The sequence below is a fragment of the Bos javanicus genome, chromosome 2 (genome assembly GCF_032452875.1).
Source record: "Bos javanicus breed banteng chromosome 2, ARS-OSU_banteng_1.0, whole genome shotgun sequence".
NCBI classification, from domain to species: domain Eukaryota; kingdom Metazoa; phylum Chordata; class Mammalia; order Artiodactyla; family Bovidae; genus Bos; species Bos javanicus.
This window is the reverse complement of record NC_083869.1, coordinates 136,219,388-136,232,935: the sequence shown is the minus strand read 5'-3', so window position 1 is coordinate 136,232,935 and position 13,548 is coordinate 136,219,388.

Below are 13,548 nucleotides of genomic sequence, written 5' to 3'. Positions count from 1 at the left end.
TGGCTAATTTGCACTGTATGGCAGAAGCCAACACAAAATGGTAAAACAATTTCCCACCAATTAAAAACAATTTTTAAAGAATACTCAAGCTATCCGAATGCCTCTTGTATGCAAAGACATGTTGCCACGTTAATTTTTTCACTTTTAGTAGGATTCTAAAATTGGAATGACAAGACCTTTGTTGACATCTTTAAAAAATTGCTTTCTAGAAACATATCCATTTATGTATGTGTGTACTGCACACTAGCCTTCATTTAATTGCCATATTTTGAAAAAAATTAATGTAGAAGGAATTGATTTTTTGCTTGTGAGACCAATGTTTTATGTTTTTGTGTTTTTATTCATTATGGAATCTCACCTGTGTGTCCTCATATTGATATTCGATAAAGATTTAAAGGGATCATTAAGCAGTTGTGAAACTTTTTCTCTGAGTAGCTCCCTCCTTTTTGATGCTCTGCCACACAGATTATAGCCTCCGTGGCCTCCCAGCTCACCAGTGTTCTCAATTCAGATTTTTGCCAGAATGTTTATGGTTCCTCTACCCTCAGCTGCAGCGTGAAAACCTCCTGAAGGCAGAGAGCTGCAGAGTCATGAGGTTGATGTGTGTGCTCACCTTCACTCGAGGAACCTAGTCCTGGAGCCTAACACTGCCTGCTGTTCAGGGTCTGAGAATTGGTTCCTATTTTGTTCAGCTTTCTAATTCCCAATAGTAGGTGAGGAAGTCTAGACGCTGTTCCTCTTATCGTTGCAGGAAGGGGAACCCTTCCCAGGGCCCTAGAGTGGGCTCACACGTGCTGACAAAGCAAGAGGCTTGATGGTGAAGGGCAGGCAGGAGGACAGCAGCAGGGCGAGGAAGCCCAGGGGACTTCTCACCACGTGACTTTCAGTCTGAGGTTTTATGGCAATGGGGTTGGTTTCCAGGTTGTCTCTGGCCAAGCATTCTGACTCAAGGTTCATTTCATGGATTTTGTTCAGCTTTCTAATTACCAATAGTAGGTGAGGAAGTCCAGATACTCCTTCTTGTATTTAGAAGCAGAAATCACATTTCATTTTAAGAGAAAATTATACTTTTGAATCAATAATTTAAAATCGCCTAACCACAAAGGTTTGAAGGTGTCTTTTGTTTCATATTCTTTGTTTTGCTCATGAACATGTTAAAATGAAATATCAGGGGACACACTTAGATGGCTTTCCCCCTGCCGCCCCCAGAAGAACTTTCTCCCAATAAATCCTGGGTAAGGTCTTAGGAGTCTCTGAGTTTGAATTCTTAAGGTATATCAAGTCACTGAGGCCATTTTTGCTCCTGTTTTCATAAGATCTGTTGGTCTAATAAGTCACACTAAATTTTCCCACAGTTTATATTGTGGAGAATTTTTTTCACCAGAATCCCAGTGTCCATCTTCTTTTTCAGTCACTAGCAGTTCATTCTGTTCTAAAGTGTGCAGTTCACTATCTCTGGATTGGCTTGAGGTGACCACTTGTGGGAAACTTGGAAGCCCACTTCTCATTTCTAATCCATGAATTTGAATTAAAAGGACCTTAAGGCTCTTGTATTCATTACTAAATAAATACTTATCAACGGAGAATTGTAATCAATGGAGCCACGTTAACAAATGAACAGATAGGGACTCTGACCTCATGTGACTTTCTGGAGTACACAGACTCTTATAAATAAAAATTTTAATTGGAGAAAAGTTTTGATTAGCATTATAAAGAAAAAACTAAGCTTTCCAGGTGACTCCGTGGTAAAGAATCCACTTGCGAAGCAGGAGACATGGGTTCAATCTCTGGGTCAGGAAAATCCCCTGGAGAAGAAAATGGCAACCCACTCCAGTATTCCTCCCTGGGAAATCCCATGGACAGAGGAGCCCGGCAGGTTGCAGTCCCTGGGGTCGCAGGAGTCACATGACTTAGTGACTAAAAACACTGATGGGAAACATCAGGATCACGAGGGATGGTAAAGGGGAAACACCAGCATTAGACAGGCTGGTCCAAGAATGCCCATCCGAGAGGTTAATATCTGAGCTGCCATCCAGGTGAGCAGAAAACAGCAGCCACTTTAAGCTCTAGGACAACGGCATTCTAGGAGAGGGAAGAGCAGGGACAAGGGTCCTGAATTGGGCACCAACTTGGAGGGTGGAAACACATCGGGGCTGAGTTGACATGAGTGAGCGCACACGTGGTGACGGGAAGGGGGGCGGGGTCAGGGCTAGCTCAGTGTTGGCAGTCCCTGATCCCAGGATTTGATCCTGCTCTGAATACTTCTCACATAAATACAGCACATTGATGCCATGTGCCCACACAGATGGATGATGCAGGGCCCTGGCAGTCCGACAGAGTGCATGCAGTAGTCAAGGCACCAGCAAGATCACAGGATCTGAGATCAGCAGGAACCTTGATGGTACCACAGAGCCTATTTTAAACTCAGGAGACTGAGGAGCAATTTTTGTAGTCTTGGCCAGTATGGGCCAAAATAAATTTATTTCTACAGTTTAAGAACAGTTGCCTCAAAAAAATGTTGGGCTTTTTATGAAGTTTATGTAGAAAGAAAACATAGAACCCATGCCTAGAAATCCTACTTCCATGGGAGAAAGCCCACTAGGAAAACTGCTTGGAAAGTTTAAAGAATGTGACTTTTAAATTATAAAAGAGAAAGACAATGAAATACAAGAAAAGTTCAGAGACAGAAGGGGTTGATCCAAAGCCGGTAGGCTTTGTCCTGAAAAACCCAGCACACAGCACACTTGCTCACGTTGCTGGGTTTATTCCTACCATGCTTTCCCATGAACTGTAGCCCACCAGGCTCCTCTGTGCATGGAATTCTCCAGGCAAGAATACTGGAGTGGGTTGCCATTTTCTTCTCCAGAGGATCTTCCTGACCCAGGGATCAAACCCGTGCCTCCGGCATTGCAGGCAGATTCTTTACGACTTGAACCACCAGGGAAGCCATTGCACTTTACATGGTGCCAATTTAAAATTCAGTTTAAGTAATTTTTTTCAGGTTAAGTAATTCCTAAGACCCAAATAGCTGCCCCTTGATGTTATCTGCACACTGGCACATGTAGTCTGCAAGAACCCACTCTTCCCTGAAGCCCTCCAGTCACCAGCCTTTTCCACACGTGTCTCCCATCACATCTGTCCGCAGGTGTCATGGGCTCTCTGCCCGACTCTGCACAGAACCGTTGCTGGCGGCATCTCTTTTAGGCAAGGAGTCATTCTGTCAGCCATCACCTAAACTTCAACGTCCTCCCGTCCGAGATTGTATTTCTATGTTCCTTAAAAGAACATTTTAACAAAATCTCGATTTGAACATGAATGGTTTTACCTACCAATTTTATCTGTTTTTCATTGTGTCCCATGGTCTGATTCTGCCCTTAGCCTCTCATGAAGCAACTTGCCAGAACTTATGAATGACTTCTGATCCCTTTTCCATTTACCACCACCCTTCTGTGGCACATGCTTCTGTGACACGTCCTTATTGCCATGACGCTCTCCCCTTCCTTCTCCCCTTCCTTTTGGAATGCCTGCTGTTGCCTTCCTGCCTCTCTGCTGCATCCTTGCCCGTGTGTGTCTCTCCCTGGCACTCACAGCAGGTTCACAGCAGACTCACTCACACGATCTTCCCTTTGGAGTCTGCACCTCCCATTTTAGCTGTGATATTTAGGTACAAATTCCCAGGTACAAATTCTCCAATTAAGACTCCTGCTCCCATGTCTGGGCTCTGTAGAATCGTTACCTGAATAATTACCATGGATCAAACATAATATACCTTTCCTTCTCCCCAGTTACACCCCTTACGGACCATCTCTCTCTCCTGGGCACCAGGATCCCTGGTTCAGATCATCCATGACCCATTTCTCTACACTCAAGGAGTTATCTGGCCACGTTGGCTCCAGCTCTAAAGGGGTGAGTTGAGCAGTGATGGACCCAGAGAAGAGTGGAGACAACAGGCACGTACCTGGTGAGGTTGTAACTGCCCTGAGAATAAAGGGCAGTGCTGATGATAGAACAGACTGTAGAGGGTTTCTCAAGGTTAGAAAACGTTGGAAAGCAGTTTTAAACACAGGTGGGGGAGTGGTGTGATGGAGAAGTTGCAGTTTAAAGAGAAAGGCTCATTGCTGGCTCAGAAGGATCTTACTGGTAGCATCTTATCAAATGCTCTCTCTGTTACAAACACTCCAGGTTACAAATTCTTTGGAAATATATCCTACACATTTGCTAGCAGCAGAATAACACAGGCCAAAGTTCTACATTGCAGCTTGTTTGTAATATAAACAGATTGTTGCATATCAGTGTTCATCCCACTGTGGATGGGCAAAGTGTATTATAATAGTACATCATCCATTCAGTGCACTGCTCTGCAGGAAATTATGTCCTGATAGGGGACAATTTCCAAGGCATTGTCAAATAAATAAAAGCAACATGTACCAAAACACCATGCTTAATATACCACTATGTATGTTTTGAATTAGGGCATGAAGGAGAAATATATTTTCATGTTTGCTTACAAGGAACTCTAGAAGGATCCGTAAGAAACAAAATACTACCTGTGGAGGCCAGATGGCCCTGGACACACAGGCTAAATGACAGGAGGCACAGATTAAGGCAAAGTGTATTTTCAGTATCTGGAATCATGTGCCTGTATTATTATAACCTCTTTGGAATTTTCAATAAATTGAATTTTTTAAAACCTCCAAAGAATAAAATGCATTTTACTGTTTTTATTTTACTATATTATTTTACTGTTTTTACCAACTGAATGACTTTCTGGTTGTTTTACCACGGTTGTCGTTTGGCTCCACTAAAATGTCTATTCATGAGTCTTTTCTGGTGGTTTTGACGTTTTTAACTTTGATAAGAAACAAAAAGATTTTTCTCAACACCCTAGGTAGTTCGTCCTTCTTTTTTCCTCCTTTCAGGTACTTTATATACTTTGTGGGTTTTGGCACTATTTTCATAACTTTAATTTGCAAGAAAGAGGATAAAGTTATCTAGTTTGCTAGGGTTGCCAGAATAGAATACCACAGACTGAGGCTTAAACAACAGAATTGCATCAGGTTATCCCATCTCACAGTACTCAGCTGCTCAGAGCTCTCCCTTACTGTTCTATTGTGTCATGTTAGCAGTTACATTTCCCCTTTGTTACTAACTTTAGTTGTCTTTTTTCTTAGTCGATATAGCTAAAGATGTGTTACTTCTGTGGACCTGTTTGAAGTAAATTTTGTTTAAAACTGATTTCTCTGGTGTTCCTCTTTTGTGTGTTTATCTGAGAGCTAAACTTTACTATTTTCACTCCTTCTTCTAGCTTTGAGTTTGGTCTGCACTCCCCTTTCTGCCTAGGGTAAAGATAGGTTGCTTATTTGAGCTTTCTTTTTAATGTATGCATTCTCAGCTTTACATTTCACTGTTGGTGATGTTTTTTGCAGAATCCCATACATGTTGGTATGCTCTGTTTATATTTTGATTTCTCTCCAGGTGTTTTCTAAGTTCTTTTTTAAATTATTTTTTAGCCTACTGGTTATTTAAGACTGTGTTTTATCTTCACATACTTGTGGATTTTCCCACTTTTCCTTCTACTATTGATTTTTTGTTTCATTGCTTTGTGACAGGAAAAAGTTCCTTTGTACGATTTGAGTGTATTTATAGTAGACTTATTTTCTGGCCTAACATATGGTCAATTTTGGAGAATGTGCCCCGTGCACTTGTGAAAAGTATGGAATCTGTCTCGGCCCAGGTCACATGGTGCCCTAGCTGCATGGTTCTTAGGGGTCACCTCTCAGGGTCGGGCACGACTGTTGGGTCGGTCAGCCATTTTCATGCATTAGTCACACGGGGAGATCACTGGGACAAAAGGGACGCCTTTCTGTCAGCCGCTGACTCTCAGTACCCCATTCTATGGCAGATATGCTAAGAGTGAGCTCTGGTATGTCCCAGGAGCCTCTCTCAGGCTCAGCCCTTGGCTACATTCTCAGAAACTGGAAATTTTAACCCTGCAAAAGGCCTGGCCCAAATACAAACTCAGTTCAGTTCAGTCGTTCAGTCATGTCTGACTCTTTGTGACCCCATGGACTGCAGCACGCCAGGCCTCTCTGTCCATCACCAACTCCCGGAGCTTACTCAAACTCATGTCCATTGAGTCGGTGATGCCATCCAGCCATCTCATCCTCTGTCGTCTCCTTCTCCTCCTGCCCCCAATCCCTCCCAGCATCAGGGTCTTTTCCAAAGAGTCAGCTCTCCACATCAGGTGGCCAAAGTATTGGAGTTTCAGCTTCAGCACCAGTCCTTCCAATGAACACCCAGGACTGATCTCCTTTAGGATGGACTCGTTGGATCTCCTTGCAGTCCAAAGGACTCTCAAGGGTCTTCTCCAACACCACAGTTCAAAAGCATCGATTCTTCGGTGCTCAGCTTTCTTTATGGTCCAACTCGATGTTCACTCTTGCTGCTGTAGCCACACGTTCTTCGAAACAAACTCACCCAGAAGGACGATGCAGACAGTGGAGTGCAGTTTATCACACCGGTGGGCCCGAGGCAGAGTCTCCTCTTATCCAAGGACCCTGACCAGTTTTTCTGAAAACCTTATATACCCTAAGTGTACGTGTCCAAACTCACCTTCCCAAATTCCCTGCAACTACTCTGAACAAAGCAAAAGAAAGATACAATCAAAGTTAACCCGTGATTCATAAGCCTTAGGCCTAGGTAGTTAACAGCAGACAATTATCAATAGGTCATCCCCCAATAAGCATAATAGAATTTATGATTCTATTCAGTTACACAGATAATTAGGGTATTCTTTTAGGAAACGGAGAGTCTAGGTACGACCCCTGGGGCTCTTCCATCCAGGGGGCCTGGTTTTCCAGTTGGCATGTCGTTTCCATAGATACTGGAAATATAGCTCAAAGTCCACAGTCCAGCCCAAGATGCAGTCCTGCCTTCAAATGGAGCCTGTTCTGTCTGTTTCCTCCTTCATTGCCATCTCCTGTTTGACCACTTCCAATTCGCCTTGATTCATGGACCTAAAATTCCAGGTTTCTATGCAATATTGCTCTTTACAGCATCAAACCTTCCGAGACCAGTCCCATCCACAAGTGGGTGTTGTTTTTGCTTTGGGCCCATCCCCTCATTCTTTCTTGAGTTATTTCTCCACTGATCTCCAGTAGCATATTGGGCACCTACCAACCTGGGGAGTTCATCTTTCAGTGTCCTATCTTTTTGCCTTTTCATACTGTTCATGGGGTTCCCTAGGCAAGAATACTGAAGTGGTTTTCCATTCCCTTCTCCAGTGGACCACATTCTGTCAGACCTCTCCACCATGACCCATCCCTCTTGGGTGACCCACACGGCATGGCTTAATTTGATTGAGTTAGACAAGCTGTAGTCCATGTGGTCAGATTGGCTAGTTGTCTGTGATTGTGGTTTTCAATCTGACTCCCCTCTGATGGAGAGGATAAGAGGCTTATGGACACTTCCTGATGGGATAGACTGACTGAGGGGGAAACTGGGTCTTGTTCTGATGGCCAGGGCCATGCTCAGTAAATCTTTAATCCATTTTTCTATTGATGGCTGGTGCTGTGTTCCATCTCTGCTATTTACCTGTGACCAAATTGCCAACATCTGCTGGATCATTGAAAAAGCAAGAGAGTTCCAGAAAAACATCTATTTCTGCTTTGTTGACTATGCCAAAGCCTTTGACTGTGTGGACCACAATAAACTGTGGGAAATTCTGAAAGAGATGGGAATACCAGACCACCTGACCTGCCTCTTGAGAAGCCTACATGCAGGTCAGGAAGCAACAGTTAGAACTGGACATGGAACAACAGACTGGTTCCAAATAGGAAAAGGAGTATGTCAAAGCTGTATATTGTTACCTTGCTTATTTAACTTATATGCAGAGTACATCATGAGAAACATTGGGCTGGAAGAAGCAGAAGCTGGAATCAAGATTCCCGGGAGATATATCAATAACCTCAGATATGCAGATGACACCACCCTTATGGCAGAAAGTGAAGAGGAACTAAAAAGCCTCTTGATGAAAGTGAAAAACGAGATGAAAATGTTGGCTTAAAGCTCAACATTCAGAAAACGAAGATCGTAGCATCTGGTCCCATCACTTCATGGGAAATAGATGGGGAAACAGTGGAAACAGTGTCAGACTTTATTTTGGGGGGTCCCAAAATCACTGCAGATGGTGATTGCAGCCATGAAATTAGAAGACCCTTACTCCTTGGAAGAAAAGCTTTGACCAACCTAGACGGCATATTCAAAAGCAGAGACATTACTTTGCCAACAAAGGTCCATCTAGTCAAGGCTATGGTTTTTCCAGTAGTCATGTATGGATGTGAGAGTTGGACCATGAAGAAAGCTGAGTGCCAAAGAATTGATGCTTTTGAACTGTGGGGTTGGAGAAGACTCTTGAGAGTCCCTTGGACTGCAAGGAGATCCAACCAGTCCATTCTAAAGGAGATCAGTCCTGGGTGTTCTTTGGAAGGAATGATGCTAAAGCTGAAACTCCAGTACTTTGGCCACCTCCTGCAAAGAGTTGACTCATTGGAAAAGACTCTGATGCTGGGAGGGATTGGGGGCAGGAGGAGAAGGGGATGACAGAGGATGAGATGGCTGGATGGCATCACCAACTCGATGGACGTGAGTCTGAGTGAACTCCGGGAGTTGGTGATGGACAGGGAGGCCTGGCGTGCTGCGATTCATGGGGTCGCAAAGAGTCGGACACGACTGAGCGACTGAACTGAGCTGCTAAGCACAGTGACTGGCGTGTTCATCCCCAAATACTGAGAGCGCATGCGCTGTGTGCTAGGTCTGTGCTGGGGGCAGGGGTCCAGCCATGACACCTCACAGTCCTTGACATTCAAGAAGAGAATAAGGCAGAAAACCACCACACTTTAGAAAGAAACGATCCTGCTGCTCCCACAGAGCTGATGATGTGGAGGGAGACAACGAATAAACAGAACAGCTTGTAGAAGAGTCAGCTCCATGGAGTGAAGGGCAGGACACGGCACAGCGGGATGGGGTGGCTGCGGCAGAGCGGGGCGGGGAGGAGAGGAGTCCCGGGGCGCAAAAACTGATGGGTGATGAGCCCCAGCGGGTGCTGACAGGGCCGGCCCTGGGGCCATGAAAGACCGAGGTGGTAAGGGCAGGAGACACGAGGGAGCTGTCACGGCAGATGCACATGAGGACGTATCTCTGAGGAGGTGACATTTAAGCTGTGCTCCGGGCCACTGTCCCCTTCCCTTGTCACCCAGAGCCAGACACCGAGGATGGCTGCTAACATCACGCGCACCAGCCAGTCCTGAGCCTGCGCACCCAGCTCACTGTTCCCTCCTGAGGAGTCACAGTCAAGGCCCCTGTGCTGAGTTCCCCTCCCTCCCTCTCCGGACAAGGCTGATCCTTTCCCGTGTGGCCCAGTGGCGTGGCCTGTCCCTCCTCTTGGGAACTTTAAGTCATCAACTCTCTTCTCGATGACAGTCGTCTCCTGATCTGTTTGCCTTTTATGCCTCCAATTTCCTATTAATACACTATATTTTAAATTAACCAAGAATGACAGCACACTCTAGACACAGAGTGTCTTAACTGAGCACACTCAATTAAGTGTGGACAAATGGAGAATGAATTAGGACATTTCCCGCAATGTCCTCAATCAGTTTAATGTTTGATTGTGTGTTAAGCAGTGTTTTGTGTTTTCCCACCTGGTTAGTTTCCTCTGGGTCAGCTGTGCTTTCTCTCACCAACTGTTTCTCCTGACAAAATTACTTGCAAGCACAACTGAAATTCAGAATATGTTCAAATTGTTCCCTACAGGGCAAGCATCTTAGAGCAAAATTTACTGCAGCGCTGACAAGGTGTCATGTCTTTCTCCAAGTTGGCTAAGAACGAGCAGAGTAGGACTTGTGTGGTTAGTCCCTCTGTTGTGTCCAGCTCCTTGTGATCCCTCCTTTGAGAGGAGCCTGGCAGGTACAGGCCCTGGAGTCCCAAAGAGCTGGACACGACTGAGCAACTATATATGCTTCCAGATTCTTTCCCATTACAGGTTGTCACAAGATACTGAGTACAGCTTCCTCACTACACAGCAGCTCCTTGTGTCACCTGGTGTACATACAGCAGTGTGTGCATACTGACCCCAAACTCCTGACTCACCTCTCCCCACACCCCCGTGTCCTCTTAGGTAACCATAAGCATGTTTTCTATGTCTGTGACTCTACCTCTGCTTTGTAAATAAGTTCATCTGTATCATTCTTCAATATTCCACATGTGTGATGTCATATGATGCTTGTCTCTTTCTGTCTGACTTACTTCACTTAAAGTGAAATCACCATGTTCATCCATGTTGCTGCAAATGGCATTATTTCATCTGATTTTATGACTGAGTAATTTTCCATTGTATATATATTCCACATCTTCTGGAGCAAGCACTTCTTAGACTGTACAGCTTGACTTATTTTAAAGGAACAAAAATCGTGAGTAAATCTAAGTTTTTTAGAGATGGAGAACTTCTCTGCAATGATTCATATAGCATTAATTAGCATTTAATGGATTAGGAGACCAAGAATAGTAGGTAAAATTGGTGTGTCGTTTTGTTTTATGTCACTTATGTCAAGTTCTCATGCTGCTGCTGCTGTTAAGTCGCTTCAGTCATGTCCGACTCTGTGCGACCCCATAGACGGCAGCCCACCAAGCTCCCCCGTCCCTGGGATTCTCCAGGCCAGAACACTGGAGGGGGTTGCCATTTCCTTCTCCAATGCACGCAAGTGAAAAGTGAAAGTGAAGTCGCTCAGTCCTGTCCAACTCCTATCAGGGTTAAATTATGTTCACAAAATACAGATTTCTTCTGTTCCTCTATTCTTGATTCTCTAAAATTATGTGGTGCTTTTGTAGTCAGTTGTTCTTTGCTTGCATAGCCTTCACATGATTTTCAGAACTAATTCTTGAAAGCAATTTATTTTATAGCCTTCCTTGCTTATTTTTCTTTTGTTACAGCTGCTTTAAATATTGGTCTTGAGAATTCATATTTTTCCAGAAAGTAGTCAATTTCTTGAATATTCTAGTATATTTGCAGTGTATATAAAGGGGTTTATATTTATTTTGTGGGTGGGTATGAGATAATATGAAATATACATCAGACCTGCTGTCTGACACAAGACCCCTAAATGTCTTGAAGTTTCCTGGGTGATAGAAATGTCTTTTGGTTTGTTTTCTTGTATTTTTTCTGAAAGTGTTAATTTTGCTTTTTCCTGGTAGGAAATGATTACCTTCATAACAGACACTTTTGAGGATTATTGCTAAGGTTTGTTAGTGCAATTCTATATGCCATTTATTTTAAGGCTTGTGATTAGTTTCATCTCTCTCTCTCTCTCTCTCTTTCTTTCTTTCTTTTGTTTTTAGTTTCAGCTCTAATACATGCATTTTCTGTCTCAGTTGAATGCCCCACATATTCAAGGAGGTTCCTTCACTCTGGCTGCTGAGGATTCTCAGCCCCACATGAATGTTGGACACTTTTCAATCCATTCAGTTTAGTTCACTTCAGTCAGTCATGTCGGACTCTTTGCAACCCCATGAACCGCAGCATGCCAGGCCTCTCTGTCCATCACCAACTCCTCGAGTTCACCCAAACCCATGTCCATTGAGTCGGTGATGCCATCCAACCATCTCATCCGCTGTCGTCTCCTTCTCCTCCTGCCCTCAATCTTTCCCAACATCAGAGTCTTTTCCAATGAATCAGCTCTTCGCATCAGGTGGCCAAAGCATTGGAGTTTCAGCTTCAGCATCAGTCCTTCCAATGAACACCCAAGACTGATCTCCTTTAGTATTGACTGGTTGGATCTCCTTGCTGTCCAAGGGACTTTAGAGCATCTTCTCCAACACCACAGTCCAAAAGCATCAATTCTTCTGCGCTAAGCTTTCTTTATAGTCCAACCCTCACATCCATACATGACCACTGGAAAAACCATAGTTTTGATTAGAAGGACTTTTATTGGCAAAGTACCGTCTCTGCTTTTTAATATGCTGTCTAGGTTGATCATAACGTTCCTTCAAAGGAGTAAACATCTTTTCATTTCATGGTTGCAATCGCCATCTGAGGTAATTTGAGAGCCCCCCAAAATAAAGTCAACCACTGTTTCCACTGTTTCCCCATCTATTTGTTGAGCTATTTCAAATCCTAAAAGATGATGCTGTGAAAGTGCTGCACTCAATATGCCAGCAAATTTGGAAAACTCAGCAGTGGCCACAGGACTGGAAAAGGTCAGTTTTCATTCCAATCCCAAAGAAAGGCAATGCCAAGGAATGCTCAAACTACCACACAATTGCACTCATCTCACACACTGGTAAAGTAATCCTCAAAATTCTCCAAGCCAGGCTTCAGCAATATGTGAACCGTGAACTTCCTGATGTTCAAGCTGGTTTTAGAAAAGGCAGAGGAACCAGAGATCAAATTGCCAACATCCACTGGATCATTGAAAAAGCAAGAGAGTTCCAGAAAAACATCTATTTCTGCTTTATTGACTATGACAAAGCCTTTGACTGTGTGGATCACAACAAACTATGGAAAATTCTGAAAGAGATGGGAATACCAGACCACCTTACCTGCCTCTTGAGAAACCTATATGCAGGATAGGAATCAACAGTTAAAACTGGACATGGAACAACAGACTGGTTCCAAATAGGAAAAGGAGTACTTCAAGGCTGTATATTTTCACACTGCTTATTTAACTTATATGCAGAGTACATCATGAGAAATGCTGGGCTGGAGGAAGCACAAGCTGGAATCAAGATTGCTGTGAGAAATATCAATAACCTCAGATATTCAGATGACACCGCCCTTATGGCAGAAAGTGAAGAGGAACTAAAGAGCCTCTTGATGAAAGTGAAAGAGGAGAGTGAAAAAGATGGCTTAAAGCTCAACATTCAGAAAACTAAGATCATGGCATCCAGTCCCACTCAATGCGTAGATCTCCAGTAATAATTCTTTCCTCAAAAGTTGTTCCTGCTCAGCCTTGTGGAATCTCACCTGTGTGTGATCAGATAACAGAGACTCAGCGGGCTCATTAAGCACTTGTAATCATTCTCTCTGTCTGAGTAGCTCTCTCTTTTAGATGCCCTGCCCCACACATATCACCTTCTGCACCTCCCTGGCTCACTTGTGTTCTCAGATCAGGGCTTTGCTGGGCTGCATCTGGGTTCCCCTCCCTGTACCTGCAACATGGAAATTGCCTGAAGGCAGACAGCCAGGAGTCTTCAGATGGATTTGTGTATCCATCTTCCTCTAGGAACTTAGTCCTGCATGGCCTGCTGTCCAGGATCTGAAAACAGTTGTTCCCAGTATTTTGTTCAGCTTTGTAATTACCAGTGCCAGATGAGGACGTTCAGATACTGTTCCTCTTAAAGCTGGGAGTGGAAGTCACATTTTATTTTTACAGACACTCTTTGAATCAGTAATTCTAAATCAGTTAACCATATATGTTTGAAAGTATCTTTTGCTTCATTTTCTCTGTTTTGCTCTTGCAAATGTAAAAACAAAACCAAATATCAAGAGACACA